Raw genomic sequence first — 18,594 nt, forward strand, 5'->3', positions numbered from 1 at the left:
AAAAGCCATGTTTTAATATAAATCCCATTTCATAAAGGTAGAATAATCCCTATTCAATACTGCATGTTTGAAACTGTAACCAGATCATCTCCCTGGATGATGTGATTTAGTCAAGAGTGGTTGTTAAATGGGATTAGGTGATGACATGTCTCCATCCATTTGGATGGGTCTTGATTGATTTATTGGAGTCCTATAAAAGAGGGAAATTTTTGGTGAAAGAGATTCAGAGAGAGCAGAGAATGCTGCAGCACCACGGAGCAGATAGTCCACCAGCCAGCGACCTTTGGAGATGAAGAAGGCAAACGCCTCCCGAGGAGCTTCATGAAACAGGAAGCCAGGAGAAGAAGATAGAAGATGATGTCGTGTTTGCCATGTGCCCTTCCACTGAAGAGAGAAACCCTGAACTTCATCGAACCAAGGTATCTTTCCCTGGATGCCTTAGATTGGACATTTCTATAGACTTGTTTTAGTTGGAACATTTTCTTGGTCTTAGAACTGTAAACCAGCAACTTATTAAATTCCCCCTTTTAAAAGCCATTCTGTTTCTGGTATATTGCATTCAGCAGCTAGCAAACTAGAACAGATATCAAGCTTATATTCCCTTTAGATGCTTAACATTCATCTCTGGAGTCTTCAAATTGATACTAAACAATCTTTTCATTTTCTCATCTTGATGGCACTCTAAAGGACAAGCATTTTGAGATTGGTTTCCAATAAAAACAAGTTTCAACCTCATCCAGCCCAGCAGCAGGATAAATTCAGGCTAACTTTTCTTTGGGTCGGGGTGGATCCAAATTTCCACTGGGAAATTCCTGGGGGGAAATCTTGCTTCCTGATATTCATTCTGCCAGAAAAACCTCAAGACAGTTTAAATGACACAGCTTTCAGTCAGTTGCATAAGAAAACCTTTTGATAATCACGCTGGGGACTTTCATTATATAAGATAGCTCCATTTACCATGAAGAGGAGTGCTTACTTTGTGTGCCATAGTATAGTTTTCATGTGCATTTGTTAAACTGATTTGTCTGCACCTCTGGCTAGGTGAACCAAGTGGGGGCAGGCTTGACTTTGAAAATGCTGTATTTCCACACTGCATAAGATGCAAGGTTTGTGGCAGGCCAGTACACTCCCATGCTCACAATGGTACCACAATAGCAAAGTTAAAAAGCATGCATGTTTTTAAGATCAAAATACATTTGTTCTCGAAAATTGCCATTGCTTTATTTGTTTTTAGGTATGATGCTTACTAATGACCCTAAGAGGGGGTGGGGTGGGAAAAGATATGAGATTTGTGTTTATCAAAGGATAATAAAAAACTGCTCTAGGACAAAAGTGCTGAGATGAAGACCTTGGTAAAAGGGTAAGGAAAAGCTGGCTGCAAAGCCTCCACCATGCTGGCAGCACCCATTTAATTTTATTTAATGGTCCCTTATGGAGAGTGACCTTAGGATGAGCGATGCTATGGTGTGAAGGGTTTTAGGTCTCAGGCTTTGGGTCTGAGATAGATGGGCAATTGCTCCCTTGCCTACCTGACCACTTTGTGTCTGTTAAAATAATTAATTCCAGCTTACCCCCAGACCTTCTGCAGAGTGCCTCCATATCAGTGGAAATATGGGAAATTATGATGTTCCCTTCAGCCTTATGCTAACTTCCATCACTTTCTTGCCATTTGGTCCAAACCATGTTACTTGACTGATCGTCTTCTATATTAGGGCCCACTTGCGTAGTTTAAGACATCTTTCTCCCACTGAATTCTGTAGCTTCAACCCTGTATCAAGGGCTATATCCCTAGGATTACAGGGAAAGGAGAAATGTCTATTCACTGAAGGGAAATATAGAACTCTGTACCATTTGCTTATGGGGGATGAAGGTCAAGCGTGTAATTTAAGGACCTGAACTGTTAGACGATTGTTCAATAATTGATAACTATTGGGTAGCATTTTCAATGTGCCAGGCACTAGTCTAAGTACTTTACATATAGTAATTCATTTAATCCTCCTGGCAACTCAATGAGAAAGGCATAATCATTATACATCCAAGACACTAAGAGGCTGAAAATTTGCCCAGGATCACACAGCTCAGAAGTGGTAGGATTAGGCACTGAACCCAGGAAGTCTGGCTTCAGAAATCAGTCATACTCTTGACCATTACACTCCTCAGACTCCATTTAATGGTTGTTCTAGTTTGCTAGCTGCCGGAATGCAACACACCAGAGATGGATTGGCTTTTAATAAAAAGGGATTTATTTTGTTAGTTCTTCAGAGGAAAGGCAGCTAACTTTTCACTGAGGTTCTTTCTTACATGGGAAGGCGTAGGGTAATCTCTGCCGGTCTTTTCTCCCGGCCTCTGGGTTCCAACTTTCCCTGGGGTGATTCCTTTCTGCACCTCCAAAGGCCTGGGCTGAGCTGAAAGTGCTGAGATGAGGAATGCTGAGCTGCTTGGGCTGTGCAACGTTGAGCTCTCTTGTTTAAGCACCAGCCAATTAAGTCAAACGTCATTCATTGCAGTAGGCACGCCTCCTGACCGACTGCAGATGTAATTAGCAATAGATGAGGTTCACATACCATTGGCTCATGTCCACAGCAACAGAACTAGGTGCCTTCACCTGGCGAAGTTGACAACTGAATCTAACTACCACATTAGTTAAAAGCCGCACCATCCTGAGTCACAAATGCAGGTTACATACGTAATTTAAATTTTTTCTACCAAACGTGTCTTAGAGAATAGACAAAATTAAGGTTAATGATGTTTTATTTAACCCAATATATCCAAAGCATCCATATGAAAAGGTATCAATAAGATAGTCTACATTCCTTCTTTCATACTAGGTCTTCAAAGTCCAGTAAGTATTCAAGTGCTCAGAAACCACACGTGGCTGGTGAATACCATATTAAACAACTCTGGTTCAAAGCACTTCCATGGCTCTTCACTGTGTACAAGATAAAGCTGAGACATTTAAACTGGCATATGAAGCCTGTCCTGATATGGCTCCATTCATGTTTCTAGCTTCATTTTATGTCCTCGCTTCACACTGTATGCTCCTGCTCCAGCCCAGCACAACCCCGAGGCCAAAGAACATGCTACACAGAAGATTGTCCAGGAGTTTAATTAGAGACTTAGGGACAGAAGGAAGCTCTTATCCAATGGCAGCTGATTAGGAGAAATGAAAGTCTGCACTCTGCCCAAAGCCAAGAGAAAGAGAGGTGTGCCCAGGAATGGCAGGTCTTTTGAGATCTGGTTACAGTGGAGTTTCAGCAGACTCTCGTGAGATTTGGTTATTGGGTGAGGGAGGTTTTACATTCTTTGATCTTTACCATCTGTCCTGGTCATGTGGATGGTTGCGTGACTTGCTCTCAAAATCGAAGATTAGACATTAACTCGAGGGCAGAGGATATGCTTTGTTTATTTCTAAGAATCTGGCACATAATAGGCACCAATAAATGTGTGCAGAACTAAACTGAACTTGGCACACATGCTTTGATAAATATAGGATTCTTCATTTTCGTATACCAAGCAGAGGTCTTTTAGACAAACTAGGAGCAGGCAGTAGAGCTATCAAGGGGTGAATTTTGGGGTAGTGGGTGGATTCAGTGCCTATAAACATACAATCTAAGTAAAAATGGATCTTCTATGCAAAAGCAGTGTCAGAAGCAGGCTCCTCAAATACTACCAATGCAACCTCATGAAAGGGCAAAGCTGAGTTTATTGCTTACCACAGTAGGCTTTGGAAAAGCTTTGGCAGTGTCTTGAAGAGGGTAAGGCAAGGTAAGAATTTATTGAGAAGGAGAAGTGTGATTTAAGGCAGGTTTTAGGGGAGGAGGCAGTTCCTCATTAGGACTGGGTAAATATGACAGTAGTTCATGATTAGTGGAAATAGCAAGTTAAGGGTTTTGAGGAGAGAAATTCCAAGAATCTTAGGCTGCAAACTGTTTATTGATGTTTTCCATTAAAGAATTGATGAGACTTTCTGGAAGATCCTATAATCAAGCCATTTGCCTGCCTAAGAAACTCCTGAAAAAATTTAGTCATGCTAATGAAGACAGTAAGGTGTGGTTTGGATTCTGTGTCCAAGCTGGGTGTGGGTGTGGATGGTTTCAGTTTTCAGCAGTTTCAAAACAAGTACTTCAGTCCCCCTTTGCAATCAATCTTCAACTACTCATGGCAGTCACTTCTGACTGACCAACACAATATCCATCCCTGACTTTTCTATCTCCAATATAGAGGCTGAAAAACAGACTATGTTCCAGACCTTCCTTGCAGTTAGATAGCCACCTAACATAGATCCAGCCAATGAGATATAAGCAGAGTCATATGCATTCCTGAGAAAATAGACAAACAGAGCTGGCAGCACCCCTGCTCCCCACTTCTTATCTTGAATGTGTGTAATGTCTGGAATCATGGCAGCCATTTTGTAATCATAAGGGGTAACATGGGCTAAGATTGATGAAGTGGAAAAATAGAAGAAAACTAGTTCTTTGTCAACACTAAGGGGCTGCTATACCATCTCTGATCTTGTTACCACCAGACTTTATATGTGAATGAAATTGTCTTTGTTGCTTAAGTCACATTTAATTGGATATCGGTGACTTGCAATTAAAAGCATTTTTAACTGTGGTATTGTTTCTGCTTGGAGATTTTGTAGTTACTATTTCAGGTAGGGGTATAGTTGGAAGAACCATCAAAATTGAATAACCCTGGGCAGGCCACAGTGGCTCAGCAGGCAAGAATGCTTGCCTGCCATGCCAGATTACCTGGGTTCAATTCCCGGTGCCTGCCCATGTAAAAAAAAAAAATTGAATAACCCTGAGCAGTAAGGGTCAGGAGACTATATGTCTTGGTGGCACCACATATTAATGAAAATCACCAGAAAAAATAATGGGCTGAGAGGTGAAACTCACACTGGGAGAATCTCTGAGGGTAGTGTGAGAAAAGTGGATTGGGTGGGCAAATAGAGGGCTGTATTTCAGAATTTAAATCAATCCACCTACAAGTTTTCTCCAGCTAACAGAAATGTTTGACACTAAAGCAAAGACCAAACCAATTTGCTGGCCCTGGTCCTAAGTATGGGGCTTTGCTTAAATCACCCTGGGCTCTCTGAATCTAGGTCGTAAATATCATTGAAACCATCAGGATTTACTCTTAACAAACAGATCTGTCACCAGACAAAGGCTGTAGATTCTTCTGCCCTACGCGCTCAGTAACCAATTCCTGAGACACTGGGGTTTCAAAGAAAGAAAGAGTTTATTACTACTATACGTGTAGGAGGAGAGCAGATGGCCTAATGGCCCCAAATCTGTCTCCCTGAACTGCAGTAATTCACGTAGTTTTATTAGAGAAAAGGTGGGCAGAGTTTAGGATAATGAATACAGTGGTCCCAGATGATATAATTTGGTCCCAGATGATATAATTACATGTGATCTAATTATTGAGCATGTGCAGATTGAATACATGCTTAGTCACCGAGTGTATGAAAGAAAATGTCAGAATGGGGTATAGGTGACTTGTAGGTTAAAGTCTAAGCTACTGTGCATGTCAGGTAGGCCCACATAGGTTAAATCAAGATAATTTTGGGACTTGGGGTGGGTTAGTTCCGGGTGAATCGAAGACTCTTCGTTAACAGCCATTAGGGGCTATCTTTAGTGATTCTAAGACTCTAAAGTTGAAAACCTGGATACCTAGGTACAGATGAGGGTTAGTCAAAGGTTTTTACAATCACAGGTGCAGAGGATGAGGGCTGTACAATCATTATCAGAGGCAAGGCAGTAGCTGAATCACAATTCAGAGATTTCAGGTATTTCCCTCTCTACTCCAATATTCCAGAAAGCAAAAAGAAGTATTCATGCAATGATTCACTAATCAAAATCATCCCTTAAATCCTTATTCTCAGTTACAGATCTGCCCAGACACTAACATGCAGAGGGTTTATATTAAAATAAAAAATAAATATATATAAATTGTCAATTTGTAAAAGGAAAATTGGAGACATCTGTCCTCCCCCAAATAGTAAGAATTTTCTAGGCTTCACAGGCTATGGCTGTGGTCTCTTCCTCATATCACAGCCCCAATACCTCCTGTGCTGATTGGAAAGTATTATGTACCCCAGAAAGGCCATATTTTAATCCTGATCCAATCTTGTGGGAACAGCCATTTCTTTTAATCGTGATTTAATACATAGGTTGGAAACTTTCAATTAGATTATCTCCATGGATATGACACACCCAATTATGGGTGTGATTTTTTTATTAGATGGAGATGTGACTCCACCCATTCCAGGTGGGTCTTGATTAGTTTACGGAATCCTTTAAAAGGAAACATTTTGGAGGGAGTGTAAAAAGACAGAAGCCCCAGCACCAACAGTGAAAGCAGATGTATAATCTTGGAGAACAGTTGCTTCAAAGAGCAGAGGCTTGGATTTTGGAGATGCTTGGAGCCCAGCAGACGTCATCATGAGATGTTAAGCAAGCCAGAACCTGGAGAGAGCCAAGGGAAGCCAACAGATGAAAAACAGCCCTGGAGAAACAATGTGAGGAACCCCCATAGGAACAGAGGCTGAAAGCAATGGAGCCCAGAGGCAAGGCACCAGCAGATGCCAGCCACGTGACTACCCTGAGGTGTTCCTGATTCATTGGCCTTTCTTGAGTGAAGGTAACCCCTTGCTGGTGCCTTAATTTGGACATTTTGACTTCCTTAGAACTACGAAATTGTGATTTTAATAGCCATTCTAGTTCTGGTATATCGCATTCTGGCAGCTTACAAACTAATACACCTCCTTTATGAACCTCCAAAAAGACAATTGCTATATTTCTTGTTATAAAATTTACAAATAGGAAAAACTGGAAAATACAGAAAAGCACAAAGAAAATTATCAGTAATTCCCCATCCTCTGTCAACCTCTTCAAAAATGTCTTGGAATGGTTTTAAATGCTTTCAACTGTAAATATTGGAACAAAAATCAAAATGGTTCATTCCAGAGATAGGCCAACCAACCCAAGGACGGTTAATTCAACAGTTCAGGAGTCCACATCTTTCCGTCTCTCTTTCCTTCCATTCTCAAGGTTCAAGATGACTGAACCAGACATTAGGGTCACAATTCCAGACATTATGTCCAGATGTAGGAGCCAAGGGTTAAAACAAGACCTGCAGAATTTGTTGGGAACAGCTGGTGTCAAAATAGTGGCAAGAAATTGAGGATATAGTAATTTGCTTAATGGAGAATAATCTGGGGGAAAGAGAGAAAGTTTGTTTTGTTTTAGTCCCAGGTTCTTTCTGGTCATCTTAAGTAAGCACTCTGTATTCTCACCAGGTGCATGCATACTCTTTGTCACATGAATCCTGCAGTATATAAGCAGGAACCGATTAAGAATAAAGTTGTCTGATGTCTCTGGTCTGCTGTCGCTGAGCTTCAGACCCCCTGAACCCATCTTTGTTTGTCTTTTATTCTTTCTTTCATTCTTTCTTTCTCATCATTCCTTGATATCCTTCGAGCTCCGTTTCATAGGAAGCAACATCCAGATTCAATATTCATCCAGAGAGGACTGTTCCTTCCTTTCCCAGAAGACTTTCTGGTATATCAAGTGTCTACTTCTAAGCCAACCACTAGTAAGGGGAAATAGGCCTACCTAATATTTGGATTAGACTTATCAAGTCAATTTCTCTAAACACGAAGTACAGACATTTTGCCAGCAAGGGAGGACATAGTTGGAGTGTGATATTGGGGATGGGAAATGAGTATCGAGGCAGTAACCAACACTTTCTGATATGTTCCTTTTTAGTCTATTTTAGTCGTATAAACATATGTATACAAATATACACATAAACGTGAATACCAAAACTATAAAACCATGCATACTGATTTATGTTTTTCATTTAGCCCAGTATACATTATATAAAAATTTTTCCATATCAAGAAATATTCTTTTGTTCAGACATAGTTTGGATATATTGCAGATTCAGTTCCAGACCATTGCACAAAAGCAAATATTCAATAAAGTGAATCACAAGAATTCTTTGGTTTCCCAGTGCATATAAAAATTTGTTTACGCTATATTGTAGTCTATTAAGTGTGCATGGCATATATCTAAAAAAACATTGCACATATCTTAATTAAAGTGTGACACCAGGACACTAAGTGAGCACAAGCTGTTGAAAAATGGTGCTGAAAACTTGCTCAACACAGGGTTGCCACAAACCCTCAATTGTCAAAAAAATGTAGTATCTGTGAAGTTCAATAAAACAAGTATGCCTGCCATATCATTTTTTATGTCTCTCTACATTTATGTAATTCTGTATTTATACATACACACATACATAGGTAGATGTGTGATATGTATATCATAGGGTTTTTTTTCACAGGGTTTATATTTCGGAGTGAGGGGAGGCGCGGGTTGCATGGGCCATAATAGAACCCCGATCTCCCACATGGGGAACGAGAATTCTACCACTAAACTACCCGTGCATCCTTTGTAATATCATTTGAAAACTATTTTTATTGATATATATTATATATTCACATGTCATGTGATCATCCAAAGTGTACAATCAATGGTTCCTAATATCATCATACAGCTGTGCATTTATCATCACAACCGACTTTTTTCTTTTTTTGTGAAAAGTAACATATATACAAAAAAAGCAATAAATTTCAAAGCACATCACAACAATTAGTTGTAGAACAGATTTCAGAGTTTGGTATGGGTTACGCTTCCATAAATTTTAGGTTTTTGCTTCCAGCTGCTCTAAGATACTGGAGACTAAAAGAATGTATATCATTTTTTAAAAAAACACTGCTTAGAATTCCAATATAAAGGCAAATTTATTTTTCAGTTACCTATTGCTAGATCAAATAACTATTGGACACTTAAAGTTGTTTCCAGTGCTCCACTATTAGTATCAATATAGTGATGAACATGTTTTTACCTTTTGATATATATTTTCAAGTTGCCTTACAGAAAAGTTTTAACAGTTTATACCCTTGTCAATGGGATGCAGCAGTGGTTGCCTTATTCAATTCTTTCCTTTTTTTTTTTTTTTTAAATTTTTATTATGAGATACTTTCAAACTTACAAGACAGTGAGAAAAATAATGCAAAACCAGACTGAGCATTACAACATCCCTTCTATTTGCTTACCACCCCACCCCTAGATACCCAGACCCACCAATTTTAGCATTTTGAAACATTTGCGGCACCATTCTGTCAGTCATTTATCCATCCATCTATTTGTCTGTTAATCCGTTTTCTGAACACTTAAGTAAAGGCTGTTGTTTTAGTTTGCTAGCTGCCATAATGCAATATACCAGAAATGGAATGGCTTTTAAAAAGGGGAATTTAATAAATTGCTAGTTTATAGTTCTAAGGCTGAGAAAATGTCCCAATTGAAACAAGTTTATAGAAATGTCCAATCTAAGGCATTGAGGAAAAAATACCTTGGTTCAAGAAGGCCAATGAAGTTCAGTGTTTCTCTCTCAGCTGGAAGGGCACATGGTGAACATGGCGGCGTCTGCTGGCTTTCTCATGGCTCTACAAAAAGGGACTCTCTCCAAAATGTTTCTCTTTTAAAGGATTCCAGTAAGCAACTCCACCTTCAATGGGTGGAGATACACCTCCATGGACATCATCTAATCAAAAGTTACCACCCAAAATTGGGTGGGTCACATCTCCATGGGAACAATCAAAATTCTCCCACCCAACAATATTGAATAAGGATTAAAGGACATGGCTTTTCGAGAGGATGTGGAGAAAGGCGCACACTTATTCACTGTTGGTGGAAATGTCAAATGGTGCAACTGCTGTGGAAGGCAGTTTGGCGGCTCCTCAAAAAGCTGAATATAGAATTGCCATATGACCCAGCAATACCATTGCTAGGTATCTACTCAGAGGACATAAGGGCAAAGACACAAACGGACATTTGCACACCGATGTTTATAGCAGCATTATTTACAGTTGCAAAGAGATGGAAACAGTCAAAATGTCCATCAACAGACGAGTGGCTAAACAAACTATGGTATATACATACGATGAAATATTGTGCAGCTTTAAGACAGAATAAACTTATGAAGTATGTAACAACATGAATGGACCTTGAGAACACAATGCTGAGTGAGACTAGCCAAAAACTAAAGGACAAATACTGTATGGTCTCACTGATATGAACTGGCATTGGTGAACAAATTTTGAATATTTTGTTGGTAACAGAAACCATCAGGAGATAGAAATAGGGTAAGATATTGGGTAATTGGAGCTGAAGGGATACAGACTGTGCAACAGGACTGGATACAAAAACTCAGAAATGGACAGCACAATATTACCTAACTGTAATGCAATTATGTTAAAACACTGAATGAAGCTGCATGTGAGAATGATAAAGGGAGGGGGGCTGGGGACATAAATGAAATCAGAAAGAAAGATAGATGTTAAAGATTGAGATGGCATAATCTAGGAATGCCTAGAGTGTATAATAATAGTGAAATGTACAATATACAAATTTTAAAAATGTTTTTGCATGAGGAAGAACAAAGGAATGTCATTATTGCAGGGTGCTGAAAATAGATGGTAATTAATATTTTAAAATGTCACCTTCTGTGTGAGACTAAAGCAAAAAATGTTTATTTTTTACAAAATTTATATTTTGACTAGTGCATTTCCTAATATAACTTATGTAGATAGTTTGAACATCATTAAGTACTTGGAATCTCAGATAGGACATGAGATTTTGTTGGTTTGTCCAGAGTGATGCCCCAATGAATCCCAGAGTGATTCGATCAGTGAGTGGAAAAGTATCTGCAAAGTCCCCTTCAGGGAATGGTGAGAACGGGGAGAAATTCAGCTTCCCCAAGTTGAATTCTTGATATTCTCACAAGCAGTGTGGACAACCAAAGCTATAAGCTGAGCCCCCAGTCTTGGGGTTTGTTCATATGAAACTTAACCCCACAAAGGATAGGTCAAGTCTACTTAAAATTTAGGTCTAAGAGTCACCCCAAGAGAGCCTCTTTTGCTGCTCAGATGTGGCCTCTCTCTCCAGCCAATATGACGAGCAGTCTCACCACCCTCCCCCTCTCTATGTGGGACATGACTCCCAGGGGTGTGGACCTTCCTGGCAACGTGGGACAGAGATCCTGGAATGAACTGAGACTCAGCATCAAGGGATTGAGAAAAAAACTAGAATGAGCTGAGATTTAGCAGCAAGGGATTGAGAAAACCTTCTCGACCAAAAAGGGGAAGAGTGAAATGAGACAAAGTGTCAATGGCTGAGAGATTCCAAACAGAGTCGAGAGGTTATTCTGGAGGTTATTCTTACGCATCAAGTAGATATCATCTTGTTATTCAAGATGTACTGGAGAGGCTGGAGGGAACTGCCTGAAAATGTGGAGATGTGTTCCAGTAGCCATGTTTCTTGAGGATGATTGAATAATGATGTAGCTGTCACAATGTGACTGTGTGATTGTGAAAACCTTGTGTCTGATGCTCCTTTTATCTACCTTGTCAATAAAGGAGTAGGACATATGGAATAAAAATAAATAATAGGGGGAACAAATGCCAAAATAAATTTAGTTTGAAATGCTAGTGATCAATGAAAGCGAGGGGTATGGGGTATGGTAGGTATAATCTTTTTTTTTTCCTTTCCTGTGTTCATTTTATTTCTTTTTCTATTGTCTTTTTATTTCTTTTTCTGAATTATTGCAAATGTTCTAAGAGAGGGTAAATATGCAACTAAGTGATGATATTGTGAATTACTGATTGTATATGTTGATTTTGGGGGTTTCTTAATTTTTTAATTAATAAATTAATTTAAAAAAACTTAGAGGGCAGTTAAAAAAAAAGAAAAAAAAAGGACATGGCTTTTCTGGGGTCCACCACAGATTCAACCCAGCATAGTTGTGTACATCATGTTCCTTGAAGACTTTAATACTGCCATAATCATTTTCTAAGATATTCACTTATATAACCACCTTAAGTAGAGTTATTCAGTTTAAGAATTTGACATTAATAAAAATTTTACAGTCTATATTCCAATTTTTTCATATATCCCAATAATGTCCTTTGAGTCTCTCCTCCTCCCTTATTGGATCCCATTTTAGTTTTCTAGGCTGTTCAAGCAAATACTAGGAAATATTTTGGCTTAAACGATGGTGTTCTAGTTTGCAAGCTGCTGGAATGCAATATACCAGAAACGGAATGGCTTCTAAAAAGGGGAATTTTATGAGTTGCTAGTTTACAGTTCTAAGTCCGAGAAAATGTCCCAATTCAAACAAGTCTATAGAAATGTCCAATCAAAGGCATCCAGGGAAAGACACCCTGGTTTAAGAAGGCCGATGAAGTTCAGGGTTTCTCTCTCAAGTGAGATGGCACATGGCAAACACAGTCAGGGCTTCTCTCTCAGCTGGAAGGGCACACGGCAAATACGGCGTCATCTGCTAGCTTTCTCTCCTGGCCTCCTATTTCATGATGCTCCCCAGGAGGCATCTTCCTTCTTCATCTCCAAAGGTCACTGGCTGGTGGACTCTCTGCTTTGTGGTGCGGCAACATCCTCTGCCCTCTCTGAGTCTCTCATTCTCCAAAAGGTTTCCTCTTTTGTACGACTTCCGAAACTAATCAAGACCCACTCAAATGGATGGAGACATGTCATCCCCTAATCCAGTTTAACAACCATTCTTAACTAAATCTCATCAATCAGGGAGATGATCTCATTACAGTTTCAAACATACAGTATTGAATAGAGATTATTCTACCTTTATGAAATGGGATTTATAGTAAAACATGGCTTTTCTTAGGGGGCATGCTTCCGTTCAAACCAGCATAGATGGGAATTTATTAGTTTACGATTTTGAGCCCAAAAGAAAGTCCAAATCAAAGTGAGATCAAGGTGATGCTTTCTTCCCAAAGACCAGCATTTGGGGTTGGCTGCTGGCTATCCTTGTCTCCCATGCCACATGGCAAGGCACACATCGGTGTCTCCTGGTCTTTCCTTTCTCTTGCAGGTTGTGGATTTCAGCTTTACTTGCTGTGGCTTTTTTCTCTCTGCTGAATTTCATTCTGCTTATACAGGAGTCCAGTGATAGGATTAAGACCCATCCTGACTGGGGTGAGTCATGCCTCAACTGAAGTAGCCTCATCAAAAGATCCTACTTACAAAGAATGGATTGAATTTAAAAAGCATGTTTTTTCTGGGTTACATATAGCTTCAAACTTCCACAAATCTTGTCCAGGATCATGTATTACATTTAATTTTGTTATTTCTTAAGTTGCTCTTCAGAAATTTTTAATTGTGGGAACATATATACAACATAAGCTTTCCCATCTCAACCACTCCCAAGCATAGGATTCAATGGAATTAATTACATTCACTATGTTGTGCTACCCTCACCACATTCCATTACTAAAATTTCTCATCTCTTCAAACAGAAATACTATACTCATTTATGCATTAACTCCTCATTTCCCCTGCCCCTTGCAACCTGTACTCTAATTTCTGCTTCTATGAGCATGCATATTCTCTGATGTTTTCTTTGTAGTTAACATGGGGCTTATATTTAATATCTTGTATCTATAACACTCTTGTTTGCTTTGATATCAACTTCAATACCCCACCCACCCCCAACCTTTAAGTAGTTCTTGTCAAAGATTATGTGTTTATACATTATGGGTCCAAAACCACTGATTTATCATTACATTTTATGCGTTTGCATTTTGGAGCCTATAGGAAGTAAAAATTGGAGTTATAAACCAGTAATAAAATAGTACTGGCACTTATATTTACCCATGCCATTACCCTCACTGGATACCTTTATCTTTTCATGTGGCTTCAAACTATTATCTACTGTCCTTTCAATTTAACTTGCAGAACTCTCTTTACCATCACTTGTAGGGTCAATCTCATGGTGAGGAACTTCCTCAGCTTTTGTTCATGTAGTAATGTCTTAATCTCTCCTTCATTTTAAAAGACACTTTTGCTGGATATAGAAATTTTGGGTGACTATTCTTTGCTTCCAACACTTTAGATATGTCCTCCCATTGGAAACCCATTGGTTTCTTGCCACAGTGCTTTCTGTTTTAGTGTCTTTTGCTGCTCAAGCAAATACCATGCAATGAATTAACTTAAGCAATGGGAATTTAGTGGCTCATGGTTTTGAGGATAAGAGAAGTCCAAATTAAGTCCAAATCAAGTCTTCATCAAGGTAATGCTTTCTTCCCAACAACTGCCATTCTGGGCTTGGCTGCCAGAGATCTTTGGTTCTTGGCTCCCCTATCACATGGTGTGCTGCTTTGAAACTGTTATGTTCCGCAGAAAAGCCTATGTTCTTTTAACCCATCCCTGTGGGTGCAGACCTATTGTGGAGGGGAGAGGACATTTTGCTTAGGTTGTTTCCATGGAGATATGATCCAGCCCATTCAAGATGGGTCTTAATCCTTCACCAGAGTCCTTTGTGAGAGGATAAAAGACATAAAAGCTGAGAGAGCTTAGACAAAAATGCCCCGGAAGAAACTAGCAAAGTCCCACAGAAGCCCAGAGACATTTTGAAGAGAAGGACTAGCAGACATTGCCATGTGCCTTCCCATAAGACAGAGGACCCCCTGATGCCAGCAGCCTTTCCCCAGAGAAGGTATCTTCCTCTTGATGCCTTAATTTGGACATTTTCATGGCCTTAGAACTGTAAATTTGTAATTAATAAATTCCCATTGAAAAAGGCAACCCATTACTGATACATTATATTCTGGTAGCTTTAGAAAACTGAAACACATGGCAATGCACATGGTGCCTCTCCTGACCGTTTCATTTTCTTCTGGGTTCCCTTGACTCTCAGCTTCTGGCTGCTCCCTCTGTGGCTTTCACTTTGAGTCTGAATTTCATTTGCTTATAAGACTACAAAGATAGGAAATTAAGACCCATCCTGATTGAGTTGGGCCACACCTTAACTGAAGTAACCTCATCAAAAAGTCCTACTTTTTGGCTCACACCTACAGGAATGGATTAAGTTTAATCCACCACATTTCCACTGAGAAATCAGCATTTAATCTTATGAAGGCTCCTTCATATGTGACATCTTGCTTTTCTCTTGTGGCTTTCAGAGTCCTCTCTCTATCTCTGTTATTTGGCAGTCTGGTTATAAATGCCACAGCTTGGCTATTGTGGTTTATCATGTTTGGAGTTTGATGTGCTTTTTGGATGTATATGTTCATATCTTTCATTAAATTTGGAAAGTTTCCAGCCATTATTTCTTTGAACATTCTCTACTGCTTTCTCTCTTCTCCTCTTGGGACTCCCACAATACATATAGTGGTCGTTTTTTGGTGTTCTACAGGTTCCTTAGACTCTGTTCACTTTTCTTAATTCTTTCTTATTTCTGTATGTCATACTGGATGATTTTTATTGTCTTATCTTTGGATACAATGATTCTTCTGCCAGCTCCAATCTGCTGTTGAACCTCTCTAGGGAATTTTAATTTGTTACTGTGATCTTCAGGTCTGTGTAGTTCCTTTTCATAATTTCCATCTCTCTATTCATATTCTCTTTGTGATCAGTTATTATTTCCCGATTTCCTTTAGTTCTTTGACCATGTTTTCCTTTAGCTTTTTGAATGTATTTACAATCATTTGTAAAATGGCTTCGGTATGTTCCAGGTCTGGTCCTCTTTATCAATGTTTTCTGATGCTCTTCTCCTTTGCCTGTCCATCACTTCCTGTTTCTTTGTGTTCTGTAATTTTTTGTTGAAACCTGGACACTTTGATATTTTAATGTGTTATTATGGAAATTTAGACTGTCAAGACTTTGCTCCTTAAAGCTTGTATCCAGTTAGTGTTATAACAAAGCTTTCCTTGAGTGCTAGGAGATAATTAAAAAAAAAAAAAAAAGAAGAAAAAACAAAACACTTTCTCATTCTTTACAGATGGACCTGAATGCTCTCCTTCAGTGTTTATGCATGCAATCAGCTCAGAGAATGGCTTCAGGTCAAAGAACTGGGGCCTCCTTTATTCCTTCTGTGCATGCATTTTGTTTTAGGCATGCCAGTGTGGTCCTAGAAATTCCCCCTTTGGCACAGATATAGATGTCCCCGCTCCCCTAGGAAATAATTTCCTCAAGATTCTGGGCACCGCAAGCTTGCCCCTGGCAGCCACATTTGACTGCTCTCACCGTGTTTTTTTTGTATGCTGTATGGTGGGGTCACATTTCATTCTTTCACGTGAGTATCCTGTTATTGCAGCATCATTTGTTGAACTTTTTGTTTGTTTGTTTGTTTTGTTGTTATTTTGCTTGCTTGTTTTTTGGGAAGTGCAAGGACCTGGAATTGAGCCCAGGTCTCCCAAATGGGAGGGGAGAATTCTACCTCTGAACTACCCTTGCAACCCCTCTCACAGTGTTTGTTGTTTTTTAATTTGTTTTTGATCCGTATGTTTTACTCATCTGTCCATAAGGTAGATAAAAGAAGCAGCAGACACAAGGTTTTCACAATCACACAGTCACATTGCAAAACCTATATCATTATACAATTATCTTCAAGAAACATGTCTACTTGAACACAGCTGTACATTTTCAGGTACTTCACTCCAGCCTCTCCATTACACCTTAACTAAATAGGTGGTATCTATTTAATGCATAAGAATAACCTCCAGGATAACCTCTTGACTCTGTTTGGAATCTCTCAGTCACGGACACTTCATTTTGTCTCATTTCTCTCTTCCCCCTTTTGGTGGAGAACCCCTGGGAAACACGTCCCACATAAAGAGGAGGAGGGCAGTGAGTTTGCTTGTCATGTTGGCTGAGAGAAAGAGGCCACATCTGAGCAACAAAAGAGGTTCTCTTGGGGGTGACTCTTAAGCCTAATTTTAAGTAGGCTTAGCCTATCTTTTGAAGGGTTAAGTTCATATGGACAACCCCCCAAATTGAGAGTTCAGCCTATTGCTTTGGTTGTCTGCACTGCTTGTGAGAATATCAAGAATTCTCCACTTGGGGAAGTTGAATTTTCCGCCTTTCTCACCATTCCCCCAAGGGTACTTTGCAAATACTTTTTTATTCACTGTTCAAATCACTCTGGGATTTATAGAGGCATCATTCTGGACACACCTACAAAATCTCATGCCCTACTCAAGGTTCCATGTACTTATGGTGTTCAATTAAGCTGTCCATATAAGTTATATTAGGAAATGCACTAGTCAAAATATAAATTTGGTACCAAATAAACATTTTTTGCTTTAGTCTCACACATAAGTTAAAGTTTTAAAATGTTAATTACCATCTATTTTCAACACCCTGCATTACTGATATTCTTTTATTCTTCCTCATGCAAAACATTTTTAAATTTGTACATTTAGTCACTATCATTATACGCTCTAGGCATTCCTAGATTATACCATCTGAGTCTTTATTGTCTATCTTTCCTTCTGATTTCATTTGTGCCCCCAGCCCTCCTCTCTCTATCATTCTCACATTCGGCTTCATTCAGTGTTCTAATATTATTGTATTACAGTTAGGTAGTATTGTACTATCCATTTCTGAATTTTTACAATCAGTCTTGTTGCACCATCTGTATCCCTTCAACTCCAATTACCCAATATCTACCCTATTTCTAGCTCCTGATGACCTCTGTTCCTAACTAAAATTATCCAAGTTCATTCATTAATGTTAGTTCATATCAGTAAGACCATACAGTATTTGTCCTTTTTTTCTTGGTGTAATGTCCTTAAGGTCCATCCATGTTGTTATATACTCCATAAGTTTATTTTGTCTTAAAGCTGCATAATATTCCATCGTATGTATATACCACAGTTTGTTTAGCCACTCATCTGTTGATGGACATTTTGGCTGTTTCCATCTCTTTGCAACTGTAAATAATGCTGCTATAAACATTGGTGTGCAAATGTCTGTTTGTGTCTTTGCCCTTAAGTCCTCTGAGTAGATACCTAGCAGTGGTATTGCTGGGTCATATGGCAATTCTATATTCAGCTTTTTGAAGAACTGCCAAACTGTCTTCCACAGCGGTTGCACCATTTGACATTCCCACCAACAGTGAATAAGTGTGCCTCTTTCTCCACATCCTCTCCAGCACTGTCATTTTCTGTTTTGTTGATAATGGCCATTCTGGTGGGTGTGAGATGATATCTCATTGTGGTTTTGATTTGCATTTCTCTAATGGCCAGGGACGTTGAGCATCTCTTTATGTGCCTTTTGGCCATCCGTATTTCCTCTTCTGGTAGGTGTCTGTTCAAGTCTTTTTCCCATTTTGTAATTGGGTTGACTGTCTTTTTGTTGTTGAGTTGAACGATCTCTTTATAAATTGTGGATACTAGACTTTTATCTGATATGTCATTTCCAAATATTGTCTCCCATTGTGTAGGCTGTCTTTCTACTTTCTTGATGAAATTCTTTGATGCACAAAAGTGTTTAATTTTGAGGAGCTCCCATTTATTTCTTTCTTCAGTGCTCTTGCTTTAGGTGTAAGGTCTATAAAACCGCCTCCAATTATAAGATTTATAAGATATCTCCCTACATTTTCCTCCAACTGTTTTATGGTCTTAGACCTAATGTTTAGATCTTTGATCCATTTTGAGTTAACTTTTGTATAGGGTGTGAGATACGGGTCCTCTTTCATTCTTTTGCATAT

Source organism: Tamandua tetradactyla, chromosome 2, assembly GCF_023851605.1.
Source record: "Tamandua tetradactyla isolate mTamTet1 chromosome 2, mTamTet1.pri, whole genome shotgun sequence".
In the NCBI taxonomy this organism is placed as follows: Eukaryota; Metazoa; Chordata; class Mammalia; order Pilosa; family Myrmecophagidae; genus Tamandua; species Tamandua tetradactyla.